Consider the following 5,806-nt stretch of genomic DNA (forward strand, 5'->3'; position numbering starts at 1 on the left):
TCCACCGCGGCGTTGCTCTGGTGTTTGAGTGTGGCAGGATTTTTAATTTTCGATTGACGGGAGCAGGCGCGGCAGGATTTTTAATTTTTTGATTGACGGGAGCAGGCGCGGTAGCAATTAGTCACGATGACTCCGCCTGTAAAACCCACTGCTCCTTGATGTGAGAATTCGTCGACTGGTGTTTTACCATGGTGAAAACCAAAATATTCCCCGCTCCTCGGCTGGCTCCCTCCGCCTTCCCGTAGATTGCATTGCCTTTCAGCCATTTCGCCCCCTGCATCACCAACATCGTGCGCCTCGAGAAGCAGAGGGACTTCTGTGGTGTTTAGGCGCCCTCTGCATGGGCATGTCCATGTCTCGACGCAACATGACCGTTGGATCAAACTCAGACGATGCAGATCAGTCACTGTAGCACAAAGCGTGTGGGTGTGTTTGGTTGCATTCTCATCTCAATATAGTTGTTTCCTCTTTGTGTATTTGTGTTACCCTACTAGTGTGACTCATGCACCCTTCATGCACTCTGCCAAACACCCAAAAGTTGGTCGAGAAGGGAACTTTTGCTCCCATCCCATGCACCCTTCATACACCCTGCCTAGCACTATTCATGCTTCATACTCCCTCCGTTTCTTTTTACTCCGCATATAAGATTTGATCAAAGTCAAATTACACAAAGTTTGACCAAATTTATATAAAAAAGTATGAACATCTACAATACTAAAACTATATAGTATGAAAATACATTTCATGATGCATCTGATAATATTGATTTTATATTGTGAATGTTTATATTTTTTAATAAAAAGTTAGTCAAACTCTACAAAGCTTGACTTTGACCAAACCTTATATGCGGACTAAAAAGAAACGGAGGGAGTATGGTTCATGTTTCGTGGAGTACTGTAGCACCGTACTCTCTGTTTGCTGTAGACCTAGTTGTGTTAACATTGATCTCACCGTTCATTCTCGACCGGACAGTCGAAAAAGCAGTACTATGTTATTACATTACAGTTCATATAGTTGACATGCGCACAACATCATTTGTTGTCGTCATATCTTACTACACTAGCAACAAGATTATGTAGTACTGACGTATGAACCACTGCACATGCCTAGTAGTAGGAGCATTGTGTATGTTCAAGTGGATGCCGTGTTTCGCACTCCTCCGTCATAAGAGTGGAAACACTTGTTGTAATCATTTTTTTCTTCAGAAAAATAGTGGACACGCTCTACCATGCAGATCCTCCTCCAGCCATGCACTAAATTACTCACTTTCGCCGACGTGTGGGACAGCCAGCATCAGGGTCCACTAGCCATGCACTAAATTACTCTGTAGTAGAGTGATGGTAGACTACCCCGATCGAAGCACCGCAGTAATGCCCAATGAGACATCAAATCACAAAACCCCCTCCTTTCCAGTAGTAAGTTGGACGGACGAAGCAACCATCATTTCACTCTTCTCTCTCAGCTTCCTCTCCACACAACTCGCTTCTCCCTCATCTTGTTTCTCATTTCTTCAAGAAAATCCCGACCTTCTTCTGCCATTGTTCTTCTCTCCCAAAGAAGGAAAGGTGATTGCATCAATGGTGTTGATTCTGGCCAAGGCCCGGTCTTGCAACCCCGAGACTGATCCTATAACTCCCTCTCTTTTCTTCTTTTGGGTTTGTGATTATGGTTTCTTTTCTTTTGTTTCTATTTGACAGTTTCTTGATGGATGTCGGTGTCAAAACCGGCGGATCTCGGGTAGGGGGTCCCGAACTGTGCGTCTAGGCTGGATGGTAACAGGAGACAAGGGACACGAAGTTTTACCCAGGTTCGAGCCCTCTTGATGGAGGTAAAACCCTACGTCCTGCTTGATTGATATTGATGATATGGGTGTTACAAGAGTAGATCTACCACGAGGTCAGAGAGGCTAAACCCTAGAAGCTAGCCTATGGTATGATTGTATGTTGTGATTGTTGACCTACAGACTAAAACCCTTCGGTTTATATAGACACTGGAGAGGGTTAGGGTTACACAAGGTCGGTTACAAAGGAGGAGATATCCATATACGTATTGCCTAGCTTGCCTTCTACGCCAAGTAAAGTCCCATCCAGACACAAGACAAAGTCTTCAATCTTGTATCTTCATAGTCTAATAGTCCGGCCAATGGAGATAGTCCGGCTGTCCGAAGACCCCCTAATCCAGGACTCCCACGGTAGCCCCTGAACCAGGCTTCAATGACGATGAGTCTGGCGCGCAGTTGTCTTCGGCATTGCAAGGTGGGTTCCTCTTCAACTTCTGTGTACTTGTCGAAATAATGTCTGGTTCCTTGTGATGGTTCGTACTTCTTGGCTTCTAGGCCCAATAATGGCCACCTTCCACGTGTCGAGCGAATGTGAAGAGCCAGGGTGTTTTCACATTTACCCCCTAGCTATGTAAATGGGCTGCCTATTTAAAAAGACGAGGATTCAGATCCAAATCACATCATCCTCCCCTGCCGAGTCTTCATCGGAGCGTGCCCGACAGAGATCCATTCCACCATGGCCGGTCGACGCAGCTCCTCCTCTCGCACCCCTAGTTCCAAGCCTGGAGATTGGGAGAGATGTTCCATCCCGCACAGCAAATTGGTGATGCTTCAGTCCAAGGGATTCCTTCCCCCAGCGTACCTGGTCCCGGTTCGAGCCGGGATTGCCACCTATAATGGCGGAGAGCAAGCGGAGAGCCATCCCAATCCCTCCAAGGGAGAGCGGGTATGCCTTGTCCCTTATCTGGTAAGAGGGCTCGGATTCCCAATCCATCTATTTCTTCGGGGGCTTCTGGAGTGCTATGGCCTCTAGCTGCACAACCTTACGCTTGCCTCCCTGCTGCATATCGCGGGATTCGTAGCACTTTGCGAGTTATTTTTGGGCTGTGAGGCTCATTTCACTTTATGGAAGAAGCTGTTCTGCCTTGTGCCCCGTTCTAAGAAGGGATCAATGTATCAAGTGGGCGGAGCCGAAGTGTGGCGTATTGCTGGGACCGGATACTTTTATCCGGGACCCAGAAGAAGACGTCCGAAGACTGGCCTTCAGAAGGGTTTTATATAGAAGATGTCCCCCTTCCGGACCCTATTCGGATCGGCCTTCCTGAGTTTGACAACGCCCCTTTGAAGAAGCGCCAGAGCTGGCGTCCACAGAGCCCCTGGAGGAAGACGACCGGGACATTCTTTATCTGATGAGCCGGATAAGCTCTTTAGCTCGATCCGGATTGACCATGATCGAGGTCATGGCTATATGCCTTATGCGGGGGGTGCAGCCGCTCCAGTATAGAGGCCACCCCATGTGGGACTTCAACGGGGAGGATGACGCCACCCGCCACGGCCGCAAAGGGCCGGGATCGACTGCGGACTTGACAAAGATCTTGTCCACTTTGTACAAGGGAGAAGAGGAGGAGTTCCTCCGTGTCAACCCGCAGGGCGGATTCTCCATGTAAAATCCTCCGAGCTGGGTAAGCAGAGATTTTTTTTCTCGCCCATCCGTTTCATATTCCCATAGTTTAAGTATTCATTCTAGCGATTTCATCACAGGAGCTGCGCCAGGAAGTAAAGGAGATAACCAGTCCTCCTCCACAGCCCGAGGACCCTGGACGATCCCTTGATCTGGCCTCCTAGGAGGATCAGGACATATCCGTGGAACTGATCGATGGGGTATTTTACCAAGGGAGTAATGACAATACCTTGGTGGCCATTACAGCCGATTACCCTGGGCTAGTTCCAGCCTCACAGGTGACTGAGACCAAAGTCCCAGCATATAACAAGGGATCCGTCCTTGTGCTCCTTTTAATTGATGTATAACAGCCGTGTTTTGCAGGGGAGGCCCTCGGGGCAGAAGGTCGAGCCTGTGGCAACTAGCCAACAAGGGGCCGTTGGGCCAAGCAAGCTGAAAAAGATCCGCAGTCCGGATTGAGGCACCGGTGCAGCGGTATAGCGCGCCATCTTTATTGCAAGACATTATTTACAGAGGCATATTAACGCCCAGGCCTTCTTTTTAGGAGAAAGAGCACTCGCCGGACTATACCCGGAGAGGCTACCAACCGCGCCTCCACAAGCCAGGCTCCAAGGCCGGACTCGGGGGTGGGAACGAGTACAAGGCGTGCACCGGGTGCTCCTCCGACAGAGGATACGGATAGTATCGGGGATATACCCCGCGGTATAAACCGCCGGATGTATGACCCGGCTAGAGTTTGGTGATTCACTGACAACCCACTTGGACTTGGCGGTTTACCTGAAGAACCCGCTGACACTTGGCGGTTCATTGGCAACCCGGCGGTTTACGGTTCATTGGTAATCCGACAGGCGGGTCAGAGGAGCGACAAGACCCGGTGGCCCGACTGGCGGCTCATGAAGGCCGGTTCAACTACGGTGGTCCGGTTTAAGAGGAAAGGCATAAGGAATATTTGTCTTGCAAGGAGCTAAGACCAGGACTTGTATCCGGTTTGTATTAGAGATAGACTAGTCCTAATCCTAATAGGACTCCACATGTAACCCGCCCCTTCAACATATATAAGGAGGGGCAGGGCTCCCCAAAGAAGGGGAAGGGACAGAAGCAAGGAACAATCTTAGGGCTAGACACAAAGAGGAGAGGCGGTTTACGGCGACTCCCTCGTGATGATAATGAGACCTAGCCTCAAACAGCATGTAGGGTTTTTACCGGATGATGTTTCCCGGGGCCCGAAGCTGTCTAAACCCTTGTCTTGCCTGTTGATCCGCCCTGCGTCTCTCATCCCACTCAACCCCTCTCAAGCTACCACATAGATGCGTTGGCCTCGCGACTAAGTCCTGACACTAAGGACATCTGCCGTGACAAATCCATGACAGTTGGCGCCCACCGTGGGGCCCGCGCACGGTGGTGTTGAGTTCTTGGAGGGATGTTTCTCAAGGATCGAGAAGCTCGCGATCATCCGGATGATGAAGAGCCGGAGTTGAAAGCTCCACATCAAACAAACAGATTTCATGTGGTCGCTGCGAAGTTTCCTGCCGCTTGCATCGAAGGATTTACGTTGTTGACGGATAATCGGAATGGCGTATACGAGATTGGATCAAGATGAGAATTAGGGTTTCATATGTGTGCACGGCCACGCGCAACGAGGTGATCCATCTAAACAGGCCAAAAACATGTTCCTATGATAAAGTACTACTACTCACGTGGAGGCAGCATGGCTAGAGTATTATAGTTCATATTTTTAATGATTGTTGAGCATTGCATCACTGATCCATCAAGCCATCACATCAAATCAACGTAGTACTAGATGCTGGTACTAAGGCCGTCAAATCAAAGGTGCGAGCGCTCTCCGTGTCCGATCGTCTGACCGTGTTCGTATGAGGTTCGGAGTTATGATATTTATTAGCCAAGGTTGTCAGATACAGTTCAGAAGACTACCTGGCGTTTCAAGTCCCAATCAGCGGCTGTTTAAAATATATCGTGTGTGGTCGGCAGTCCGTTGCATCTCCACAATAAGCACAAGATTGTTTTTTGCCATCAACCAAAGAGTGAGGAAAAAAGATGGAGGAGTTGTTGCTCGGCCCTAAGCCACCGCGCTGTTGAGCTTCTACTAGTTGCTACAAGTCAACGGGTCCGCAGGTGCGAGCTGGATGCCGCCGAGCCGCTATCAATGGTTTGACTCATTGTGCCTCCACTGACCCATGAAACGCCACAAGCTGCCCAGCCAACGCCTCCGCTTCACCGGAAGTTTTCACATCCGTGCTACAAACACTGCTTCACCGCGCCTTACTACGCCATGCAAACCCGCCGATTCAGCTTCTGCTGGCCTCTGAGCCGCCATGGCAGCCGCC

This window comes from Triticum dicoccoides, chromosome 2A (assembly GCF_002162155.2).
Source record: "Triticum dicoccoides isolate Atlit2015 ecotype Zavitan chromosome 2A, WEW_v2.0, whole genome shotgun sequence".
NCBI lineage: Eukaryota > Viridiplantae > Streptophyta > Magnoliopsida > Poales > Poaceae > Triticum > Triticum dicoccoides.